This window comes from Eptesicus fuscus, chromosome 4 (assembly GCF_027574615.1).
Source record: "Eptesicus fuscus isolate TK198812 chromosome 4, DD_ASM_mEF_20220401, whole genome shotgun sequence".
Lineage (NCBI taxonomy): Eukaryota > Metazoa > Chordata > Mammalia > Chiroptera > Vespertilionidae > Eptesicus > Eptesicus fuscus.
In genome coordinates this window covers 46,815,565-46,828,195 of record NC_072476.1, presented here as the reverse complement: position 1 = coordinate 46,828,195, position 12,631 = coordinate 46,815,565, and the positions used below count along the sequence as shown (strand labels likewise).

The following is a 12,631-nucleotide window of genomic DNA, read 5'->3' as shown; positions in this document are numbered from 1 at the left end:
GCTTTAAGGGGGCTTTAGTGTTTGGGCTATTTCTGACCTCAGTGAAGGTAATTCTTTGTGGGGGGTGGAGGAGTGGAAGCATATGCGTGCGTGTGCATCTGTCATGTGGGTTTTAAAAATCGTTTTTACATGTGGTATCCACAAATATATATCTCTGCTTGTAAATTTTATTGTAGAAATCTTTATTCTGTATAGGTAGCCTACTTAATTAGGGGTTCATGTAACCAATGGGACTTTCAAAAGAAATGCTATTGTAAGGAATTTACTTGGCATTACTTTGCTTTAGCTGTTAAATGGCTTGATTTTAAAGGAGAAATTATATTTATTAATGAAAGTCACCCCCTTGGTGCTAAGCAGGAGAATTCACAATTGCAGCATTGTGTTTAGCATAAGGTTATTTACAATCCTGCATCTTTTAATGTGACACATTTGTGAATCCTTCTGTGACTTCTTAAAAAACATGTTTTATGATTGTGTTTGGAAGTTCTTACTCTTCTTTCCAGAAATACAACTGCTTTGCTTGGGTCTCCTTGAGCCATATTTATAGTTGGTCCCAGCATTCCAGATTTCTGTTCAGTTGTTAAGGGAGTGAAACTTCGTTTGCCTGATAGTTAAATCATTTTCACTCATTTACTGTCATCTGGAAACCATTTAATTTTTAGTGTTTTTTATGTTTTTTCTTTTTAAGTGAGTACTATACCATGGTCAGTCTGGTGCCTAGATTTGGATTTTTCAGCTCTCAATACTAAAGCAAAAGAGATTAGAGTTAGTTATCAGAAGTGTGTCTAGTAGTGTTGAGCCTTTCAAGAACCAACAAATTATCTCTTCAGTGATGGTTTAGCCATAGCTCAATATTACTGCTGTTGTACTGCTTCACTCATGCACTGTGGAGCAAAATAGGTATTGTGGGGATGGTATTTTGATAATTTGAGGCTTTAGCTATCTTGAGTTTGAGATTAAAAAAAAATGTTAAAAGATGTGAGTAAAGTTTGTTTGTGATGTGATTAAACTATGCAGAAAATGTGTAAGTTGGATGTATCTGCTTTATGTACATCTGCTATACTTATTCCCTTGAACCTGTGTATTAGTTTCTCAGTGTTCAGGTTTCCTTGAGAAAGGCCATGCTTAGCACAGAACTAGATTTCTCCTTTGAGAAATGATAGCATGGTCTGAAGAAATCAAGTGATAAAGAAGTGTGCTGAATATGCAATAACTTAACTTTTGTGTGCTGCATTTTAAGCTATATAAGAGTAGTTTTGTTGGCTTCATATTATGTTTATGTCTTTGAATCCATTTTTTAAATGTCCTTATGTTCCAACCTTATATGTTCCAAGGTTCAGTGCACTGTGAATCTTTTATTTTTAAAATTTTGTAGGTGCTTTTTTATATATAACTGTAATGATTGGTAAGATGTTAAATGAATTGTTTTTTATACTTAACTATTGTAATCCAAAAGATAGGGGTATGGTTTACACGTTTTTAGTAAGAAATAGCAAGTTAATGGTTTTATGATTTCTGATAGTGATGCTCTTCTGAGACATGAACATTTGAAGATGTCTGAGAACCTAATAGAATTCTTTTATGAGCATGAGTGAAATTTGATTGAAGATGTTTGAGAATTAAGTTGGATTTTCATACTAATATAGAAGGCAAGTCTTTGCTGTCAAAGGAACTGTGTTCCCTGTTTGCTGCTTTAAGCTTTGGAGATCCTTATTTTTCTATTAAATGCCAGTTAGTACAGATATTGAAGATATGTAGCAAAATTGATTTTATACTATGCTATAAGATTGGGTTGGTAGTTTGTCTTCTAGTAATTTGTTCAGTAGTCCTCATTTATCTGTAGCTTTGTTTTCTGTGGTTTTAGTTACCTATAAGCAACTGCGGTCTGAAAATTATAAGTGGAAAATTCCAGAAATAAACAATTCATAAGTTTTAAATTGTGTGTTGTTCTAGTTTGCATGATGAAATCTCATGTTGTCCTCCCTCCAGCCAAGGACTTGCATCATCCCTTTGTTAGGATCCATGCTGTATATGTTCCTGCTGCCCATTATTCAGTTAGTAGCCATCACAGTCTTCAGATTGACTGTCATGGTATTGCAGTGCTTGTGTCCAAGTGACCCTTATCCTATATAATAAAAGCCTAGTATGCTAAGTGTCTGGTCGTCTGGTCGGCCGTTCAACCAATCAAAGTGTAATAAATATGCTAATGATACGCTAAGGCCTCTGAACCGCTTGCTATGATGTGCACTGACTACCAGGGGGCAGACAGTCAACTGGTCGACCAGTTGCTATGACGTGCACTGACCACCAGGGGCAGACACTCCGACCAGTAGGTTAGCTTCCTGCTGGGGTCTGGCCGATCAGGATTGAACGAGATGGGCCGGACATTTCCTGGAGCCCTTCCACGGTCCCTCCCCGGCCCCTATCATGCACCGGTGGGGTCCCTCGGCCTGGCCTGCACCCTCTCCCAATCTGGAACCCCTTGGGGGATGTCCGAGAGCCGGTTTTGGCCCAATTCTGCAGTCCAGGCCGAGGGACCCCACTGGTGCACGAATTTGTGCACCAGGCCTCTAGTTTTACTTGATAATGGCCCAAAGCACAGGAGTAGTGATGCTGGCAACTTGGATGTGTCAAAGAGAAGTCATAAAGTGCTTCCTTTAAGTGAAAAGATATGTATTTATAGGAAACAACATAGTGTACTTAGGGTTTGGTACTATCTGTGGTTTCAAGCATCCTCTGGGGATTTTGGAATGCGTCTCTGTGGATAAGTGGGGACTACTGTAATATCACCTGAAAAGAACTCAAATCTAAGTGAAGAGCATCCTTCCAAAGGGATTAAATTCTTCTATAAAACTTAATATATTGTGATGGTCTTTAGAAATATTCAGGTCTGAGTGCATGTGTGCATTAAAAACATTTCATTACCTATTCTCTCATTTAACTTTTTTTTGTGTGTGTGTGTCCAGTAAGTAGTTAACTTGAACAGTAAGGAACGAAGTCAGTTATAAAGTCAGCCAAATAATTTTTCTTAACACTGGTAAGAAAATCTCTTGGTTTTTTATATTTTTGTACGGTTGGACTTTCCTTTGCCTGCTCAGAGATTTTGTTTTGATTGACATCTGTTGTGTCTCAATTACTCTCTGAGGCAGTATTTCCTTTTTATATTAATCACTAGGAGCCCAGCTTGCAAAATCGCGTGGCCCCGCCCAGCCACCCGCCGCCCTGCCTTGACACCCGAACCTCTCCACGCAGAGCTCCAGCGTGCCTGGGCCAGCCCCCGGCCCCTCTGGTCTTCTCTGGCCGCTTCAGGCCCCACCCTCAGTCCCTCGAGTTGCCTCGGGCTGGTCCTGCCTCCTCCAGGTGCCTCCCAGCTTTCGCCCTGTCTCCGGAGCACGTGATAGGTTGTTATGTGTTATGACGTCCCGACCATTAGCATATTAGCTCTTTATTATTATGACTAGAGGCCCAGTGCATGGTTGAATCATGCATGTGTAGGGTCCCCTACACGCTTTCGCTTTTCGCGGTGGAGCTGGGTGCCTGTCCGCTGGTGCACCAGGCCTTTCAGAAGCCTCCGGCTCTGCGGAGGCTTCTGAAAGGCCTGGTGCCGGAGCAGACAGGCACCCAGCTCCCCCACTTTTGATGGTCCACGGCCGCTGAGGGGGGCTGCCGCGGACACCTGGCTACCCTGCCGTTGAGAGGCGCAGCTGGGTGTCCGTGGCCGGCCCCCTCAGCGGCCTCGGATCTGGCCGCAGGGTAGCCCCCCTCAGTGGCAGCGGATCCGTGCCTCTCAATGGCTGGATAGGACACCCCGAGTCCCGCCCCCCAGCCTCCCGCCGCCCAATCGTGGGCGTAGCGGAGTGATGATAATTTACATGTTACTCTATTATTAGATAGGATAGTTATAAGGTCAGATTTATTAACATTTTTCTGATTGGAGAAAAATAAATGTTACCTAGTAATTTTGACTTGGATTATTTTCTAGCCTAGAGAAAGGGGCTCATGTATTGCTGTAACTAATGATCAATAAGACAAACTCTTATTTTGTCTGATGGTATCAATATCCTTTACCTTTAAGTACTTACCTGTCTCTAGGTAAACAGGTGTTAGTAGAACAAGTTTTGTTAAACTTCATTCCTGATAGCTTAGTAAAGCCTAGCTAGAGCTCCTCATTTTGTATTCTGTCCTAAGACTTTAAAGTGCTTTTGTATAGTTGCCAAACATTTTAAAAGTGAGATTATGATGGGCTTTCTCATTCCCTTTTTTCCTGGAATTGAGTTACTCTTAAAGTCTGTACACCTCTGTCATAACGATGGCAGATTGCCAATGGCCAGGAAAGGGTCTGCCCATGCTTTCAAAGTAGAGTTCTGGATTGAAGTTTCAAAAAATATGACAGGTTATTATTTTAGAGTAAAAGTGCCCTAAAAGAAGAAGATAAGTTTAGTTGCTGTGCAGAGAGAGTATAAGGAAAAAAGTTTAGAGGAGATAAATCAGTTCTTGAGTGCTTTATGTACTACACTAGAACTGTGATCACTGCTTACCCCAAGCAGAGTCTTAATAGTATGTGGCCATTACCAGGTGTTTTCTAGCTCTGGATAGTTCATTTATCCTACGTCGGTTGCCAAGCAATCCAGGAAATCTGAAGTAAATTTCCTCACTTTAAAGATCAGTGTTTGGGAGTCTGGTCCTTCCTGTGCTGACACTTTGCAAGTCCAGCCATACTGAAGTGCCCTGCTTTCTCACAGTAGCGTAACCCAGAGCACACACAGCCGTAGTCAGCCGTGTCATAGTCTCTTCTTGCAGAAGGTATACATTTGTCCTGTATGGTAATCCATTCCTTCCCATCTAGTTGCCTTGTGACTAACAGCATTTGCCATTGACATAGTAGTCTATATATGGTTAGGGAAAACAGTAAAGCTACCTCTCGCGCATGGGAGTAGACTTGAAGGGCTGGCTTCCATGAGCTTAGTGGCTCAGAGTTGAACATAAAGTACAAAGAAGTATAAATAAAAAAAACTATAATAAAGAATGGAAGTCTTATATCTTGAGAAATGTTCATAATCAAACCTTTGATCTGGATCCCCAGATTAATAATTTTGCCAGTTAAAAGAGATTCCATTTGTCTTTGGTCTTCTGTGGTCAGCAGAGAGGCTGGTATGCTGTGGTAGCAGCTTGAAAGAAAAATCTGAAAGGCACTAACCTTGACAAGGTGTTTGTATTGATACTGTAGTGCTTGCTGGTCAGGGGTGCTCTGGGGAAAGGGATTCAATATAAAAACCAACTGCCCTTGTTTATAATTTTGTTCCACATGGACCCTGTTCTTAGTAGACTAGTCTTTCAGTCCAGTGGGGGAAGAATAAGGCCCTGAACATAGATGTGCTGCTTTTTTGGTGGGAGGATTCTTGCAGGTGTTTGGGTGTTGTTTTAGTTACTGGCTTCTATCTGTTGTACCACATTAAGACCTGTTTTTTAATCCTTTTTCTTGGTATGACTAGCCAGGAAGAGGCCATTGAATCCCTTTCCCTACTCCCTCCACTCTTCTTATATTGTAGAAGAGTTGTGTTGTTTTTTTTTTTAATTTGTGCTGCATACCTATGGTGAATCTGCACTCTGGGCATTTGTAAGCAGCGATAATGTCTTGCTTTTGAGAGTTGATCTCACTATGGTCCTTGAGCAGTAAGCACATTGGAGGGCTGTAGAAACCAGTGCTATTTTAAGTCTCGATATATGTGGCTGTCAAATTGGGTTGGGAATAAAGAAAACATCTATGCATTTCTAGGGTGAAATGAGCAGTGTTCTGCTGGTCCTCAGTCTTTTAGAGGTCTTAGTTAATATTCCTAGGCTGTGGACTTTTTTTTTTTAGATATTTCTTTTTTTCAAGGACATTTTAAAAAAATACATACTTTTGATTTCAGAGAGGAAGGGAGAGATAGAAACATCAATGATGAGAATCATTGATCGGCTGCCTCCTGCACACCCCCTACTGAGGATCGAGCCCACAACCCAGGCATGTGCCCTTGACCGGAATCGAACCTGGGACCCTTCAGTCTGCAGGTTGATGCTCTATCCACTGAGCCAAACTGGCTAGGGCGGCTGTAGACTTTTTAAGGTAGAATTTAGCAATTTAATCTGTTTTTAATTAATTGAATCTGATGTCCTAAAGCAGTCTATAGCTACAAAGCATGGGGTGAAACATTTGCGGCACAAATCTACATTTAGTCATTTCTCAAGCTTTAAGTAGTTAGCTAGTTCTTTGTAAAATGATATCTTGGCTTATGCTTTTGTAATATTTAGGAATAAACTATGCATGGCAGCAAATGAAAGCAAAGGTTTGCAATGGTGAATGAAATTGAGAGAGGCAGTAAACTCTTCCTCAGCCAGTTGGGGTAGATGTGCTGATATAGTGAGTAGCTGTGGACTGGCACTCTTCATGTACTTTACCTAGGATATATACGGATGAAAAAGCACAGAGCACATCTCCCCACTGTCCTAGGGCACCACAATCTTGATGTTCATTTTGGGTTTGTGTTTGCATCTTGCACAAATATCTTTTAGTTTCAAATGCAAGTGTCCAAAGAACTGTGTCTTTAATGTTACTTTTTGCGTATATTTCACTTTGGAGTTAGGACAGGAGGCAGCTAACCTGACTTCTATTTGATAAATATTACAAACTCTTTCTTCAGTAACAAACAGGGAAGAAAATAAAATCATGAACTATTTTACATACATATATTTGTTATATATTTCCTTATAATTGTTTTTGAAGTTTGCTTATTGACTTAGTACCTTATAAAATTCTTTGGTAGGTACTGACTCATACAATTCAGATTGTTGATTTTACTTGTTGGCTTTAATTAAAATTTCAAACAATCTTATTTCAGAATAAAATGATTAATCAAATGGAATTATAATTCATGTATTAGCTAACTTAAGTGAAATCTATGTATCTTTCATCTAAGCAAAATAAGGGCATACTCTTTAGTTTGGATGGGAAAGGGAGTTAAGAATGTACTTCTTTTTATACCCTGCCTATTTCTAAAACAAGATATGAACAAGTGTTTTTTATGCTGTGAGGACTAGATAATATTCATGGAAAATATGTAGTCCTAAAATAATTTCCTTGGGAATAGTTTTAGTCTTAAAAAAGGTGAAGTCATTTATGCTGAGCCATGTTAAACAAATAATTGTATTTGGAACTTAAAAAGCTGGCAAAAAAAAAAATGATAAAATGGTCTAAGTATATGATATTCAATTGAGAAAACTGTACTTTAGAATAAATGTGATAACTAAATAGATTTGTAAACGTTATTCAATAATCATTTTTGTTTTATGTGAAATTTAACATTTAAATTTTGCCTTAATAGCATCATTTCATTACTTTATCTTAGGGCATTTTAATGTTTGCAGAAAGACTATGTAAGTAAACTTCACATTAGAGTTATTTTGTCTATGGTAGTAATGAAATTCTTGGTGCTTGTTTTGGTTAATTGTCAAACATTCAGGGAGAGCAGAAAAGGAACCTCCAAATACCTGTTGGGTTCACCATGTAGTTATATCAGTTGATACTTTAGAATGGGTTTATTACATCCTGGTTGAACAGTAGCTTTGTCTCTTTCCCTTAGTGTTAATGACTATTTTTCATTTATATTGGGTGTAACTATCATAAATGAAGACTCAAGTTTATGAACTGGGAGTTTAAATGTTTGCAGGATTACTGCACTTCCAAAGTTGACTAGAAATGCCAGCTGTCCTCTCCACTGAGAGAATGAACAAATTCCTATGTGTTATGTTCTTTTTGAAAGCGTTTTGATGTAACACCAATTTAGAAATTACAGAATACAATTTGAATAATGGAAGGTTTTCTTTGTAATTTAAAACTTTTTTTTTTTTTTTAGTTGATTGTTCAAATACTGGCTTTCTGTAAAAACATTATCGTGTTAAATTTTGACTGTAGTGCAATACTAATAAATTTGCTGCTTGGGCAGTTTTACTTACTACCTTTTAATTTGCTTTCTGCTATTACTTGTTATAGGTTCCATGTTGCTCATATTATGGTTGCATCTCTTTGGACCAATAAGAAATGATAAGTATAAGATAAAGGTATGTTTATCTGATAGGAAGAAATATTAAACTGTAGAGTGTCTCTGCAATGAAAATAAAGAACTGGTATGTATTTTCTTTCTCAACAAAATTACAGTTTGGTTGTTGAGTATGAGTTAGATACATAATCTCGCAATTCTTGAATTGTTCCAGAATCAAGTTTTTAATACTTGACAGTCCTTGGATCTCAGGGTAGAAAGAAATACATTCTCTTCTACAGATCTCAATAATATTTTTATTTTATTTAAAATATTGAGAGTGACCAAGGTATTACACTCTAGTCAGAGGTACTTTGCTTTGAGATAGTGAGAACTGACATATTGCAAAGCTGGTTGCCATCCTTTCTTGTAGTCATGTATGACTTCTTTGTATTTCCAATTCTTGATTATATTCCCCATTTCAGTGATGTTTTAAAAGGAAAAGAAAATCTGTTAATAACTTCCCATTCATATTAAACTTGAACAGGCTGCCAAATAGAAATTTGGTGATAAATGAGGTTTCTTTGGCTGTTTTAACCTAACTATAGTCTGTCTTCTAGTCCCGCTTTGACTAGGGCTGTGATTTGGATCTGATATTTACATGTTAGACAAACAGTATTATGGAAGGACAGCCTTTCCCTTTAATGAACACAGTTCCAGTACATCATGGAATTAGAAATATTTATTCAGAATATAAGAATGTTTGTAAAATATTATAAATGTCTCTGTATAAATAAATGGAGATTTTAAAAAACAATTATATATCAAAGAACACAAAGTAGCTATTTTACAGCCGCTAATAAAATGAAAGGCATCTAGAAACATTTAAAGCATACAAATGAATAATCTACAAGGTATAGTACAGGGCTAAGTAACAACTGTAAAATGAGACTTTTAGTACAAACAGTAGAACAATACTGACAGACTTAGTCACATGTGCTTTAATAACTGATAGTACATTCAAGCAGGTTTTTCTAATAGTTCAAGTGGTTTAAAAGTAGCACATTTTCAAACAGGAAACAAATCTCATGCAAAGTAAGTCTTGACAATGTCTAAAAACTTATCAGAAGTAGTAAAGAAAGGAACATGTTTCATTATCAAAGCAGATTATTAGGGTCCTTTTCTTTTTTCACTTGGCAGCCCTAACGTGAACACTATAAGTGAGTACCAGGAGTTCTACAAACAGAACATTTTCCACATGGATTTAATTTGCAGAAAGTGCAAAAGTGAATGTAGACCAGGAACAACTACGCTTGTCATCAGTATGAATATGGGGGAATTTTGTATATAGTTTGTTCTATTCTGCTGAGCTGATAGATGATTATTGGATCAGTGATTTTGTATCTACCTCGACTATGGAAAAACCAAGTATTGTTGGTGAAGTATATGGTTATCCAATAATATTTGTTGTTACTGGAGCAGAATGATTTCTTGTCAAGGTCACATGCAAAATCTTAACTAAAAATGTAATTGTTGTTTATATGTGGAACTAGCTTCCTTTACACAGGAATTAGCAAAACAGCTGCTATTCAAACTTGTACCCTTTTCTACTTGTTTATATTTTAACAGCCATTTAGTGATAATTCTAATTCCAGTTATATGCTTTAGGCTTTTTATATCTGTTAGTGACTACAAATGTAGTCAGGCAGAAAGTAACTTTTAAGTGTGTGAAGCAGGAGGAACTGCAGAAGGTGGCATGTTCAGGGCTAACTTCAACCTGGCCTGTAGACACACGAAGTTTCAGTGATCTAGAACAGGATTTGGGTAAACTTTAGTGAGAACTGGGAGTGCAGCAAAGGCATAATTTTTGTTGTGTAACAAGTTTTGTCTCTTACAAAGTAGTGCCCAGTAAGTTTGTAAGCCTCAGTGAAAGGTGGTGATTGTATTATTTCTTGACAAATAAGACATTCTGTAGATAAAATGAAAAATAATTATATATGATTTTTTAGTGTCACCTACTATAGAAAAAACAAAAATGTTATTTATGTCTGCCCCACCCCAAATGAAACCTTGCCAATACAATGTCTATGCCCTCAATGCAAAACTTAATCATCAGAGACCTTGCTCCCCTTTTGGCCTCTAGAAACTAACTATAGCTCTGTTTGCTGCATCAAGAAATAGATGAGGCTGTAAACTTAGTGAACATGATGAAATTTTCACTTTAGTTTCATGGATGAGCCATACTCCTAGTTAGGCATTTTGCACATCACTCTGAGGTTCCTGCAAAGTACTGCTCAGAAGAAAACTCAGTAAGAAGGGCATGCACCTCAAAGAAATATTAAGCAATTATGTTTAACTGGTACTTAATTTTTTATTGACATAATATTTTCAGTTTCAAGCACTGGATATTAACTTCAGAAACCTGACATGCCAGCAGATGAGAGTGAGTATGAAACAGTTAATTACCTGCATTGGCAATGCTGAGACACCTTGTAATTCCTCTGGGGCTCGAGGGCATGATGAGTGTCAGCTGTCTGATGACAGCTATTTAATCATGAATAACTTTTGGTGAAAGTCTCAAAGAGGAATCTTACCACCTACAGGTCTGTGGCATGGCAGTTTTGGTAGCTGGAGCACTTGGGGCTTGGCAGACATCAGATATCGTTGGTAGGCCCACTTAGACGTTGATGGTACTACAGTAGAATTCTCTTATCTGATTTTTGCCTCCATTCAGCAGCGGGCAGGAACTACACTCAAGAAAACTGTGAAATGGGTCTTTTCTTCCCATGCCCATTGCTCTAAGGGACAAAGACTGAACTCTGAACAGAGAAGTTAACTGCCTAAAAGGGGTAAGAAACCACTGGGAGAAAACAGTTAAAAATACAAAGATCTAAAGTTTTTTTTTTTTATATCTCATACAAGTTAGAATTAACATTGTTTTACCCCTGATGGAGATGTTAATATAAACCAGCTTCTATTTAGGAAGAATAATTCAGCTTATAAAAAAGGAAAATTACCCAGGCACCTGCAATCATTTAATGATCAATTCAGTGTTAGTAGGCCCCACAATTAGCATAACCAAGTGCCTGTTGGTTCACCTTCAACAAGGAGTATTTGAAAAATACAAGGAAAGGAAATCAACTATTTAATGATAGCTTTTTTATTCTACACATTTATAAAAGTAACAGTTTTACTGGGGAATAGTTTTACCTACTCAACACATATTTAAAAAGTATTATATTGAAGTATAAACTCAGAATGAGGCCAGGTAGTTTCAGTAATACAGGGGCTCTTAATGGAAGAGTCAAGACCTTCTGGTCTGGAGGGGTCACATGAACTAACCCTACACGGGTGGGTTCTCTGTTTTAACTTGGAGTGAGAATGGTAGACAGGCCTTTATTCCTGTGTCAGAAAGCCATGAATGCATGCCCAGTTTGCTTAGAGGAGGACATTCCCCTAGGCCAGTGGTCGGCAAACTCATTAGTCAACAGAGCCAAATATCAACAGTACAACGATTGAAATTTCTTTAGAGAGCCAAATTTTTTAAACTTAAACCTCTTCTAACGCCACTTCTTCAAAATAGACTCGCCCAGGCTGTGGTATTTTGTGGAAGAGCCACATGTGGCTTGCGAGCCGCTGTTTGCCGACCACTGCCCTAGGCAAGCTGGAAAAATGGAGAAAACTGATTTTTGGACATACTTTTCAGCCAAAACATTTTCCTTGTGACAACATGAAAATTTACCCAAAGAGTAAAAATTGATTTTTAAAAATCACACGAACCAGCAGGCACTTTCTTAGTGACCTCAGCACCCACAAGCTGGTTCTTCCAGATCGATGCCAGTTGACTTTTTTGAAGATTGGGCAGCCTCACTGCTTACCTGAGAAAGTTGGTTGCTTCTGGGATAAAACTCTGCCCTCCAAGGTGGTGGCTAGAGTGTCCTTGTCCATTGTGCCGAAGGCTAAGGACCTAGATTCATGCTCTCTGAAAACAGACATTTAGCTTGGGGATGTAATTACCTGTCATAAGCAAAACTGTGGCATTGGGGTGGACCTTAGGTACTACAGAATAAATGGCAAGTGGTCCTTGAAAATAAAATGTCTCTGTAGGGCAACTATAGAAAGAAAGCGAAAGGGTGAAGGTTACAGTAGGAAAGGAATAATGAATTTAAGATGGAAGCCCTTCCTGAAAGAATTCAGGTACTTTGGTCCTGCCCTGTCACCATTTTGTTGAGATTTAACCTGTTGAAGCACCATATGCTAACCATCACCAAGTCTCGGGGGGAGAAAAGGAGGCCTCAAGGACCAGTCCCTCACCCCTGCCCTTCATAGCCTCGGGAGCGGAGTCGAACTGGCAGGTCAGTAGCAATCTCTTAAATGGGTGGGATCAGCCTGCGAAACTATCTGCTCAGGGTCCTGGCTCTTTCCTTTACAGAAATTAGAGGCAGGTCCAGAGCTACATATAGTTTGTGGATGAACTTTGATTCATGCAAATAGCAATTATGTAATGCTCTGGGGTGGGTGGAAAGTACTAAAAATGTTCCTCTGAAAAAAATTAGGTAAAATTTTAGTTCCAATACACGTATCAACAGGATTCTGTCAGCGCCAAGCCTTGGCTA

At 38.4% G+C, this 12,631-nt stretch overlaps 1 protein-coding gene across 1 annotated transcript in view; it reads left to right on the top strand.

The window, feature by feature from the left end:
* The window catches only part of DCP2 (decapping mRNA 2), a 50,361-nt gene extending 42,095 nt beyond the window's left edge, over positions 1–8,266 (top strand). Inside the window, exon 12 of the transcript XR_008555823.1 lies at positions 8,030–8,266. The gene's annotated coding sequence lies outside the window, so the exon portion shown is untranslated. The remainder of the gene's footprint in view (positions 1–8,029) is intronic.
* The last annotated feature ends 4,365 nt before the right edge of the window (positions 8,267–12,631 follow it).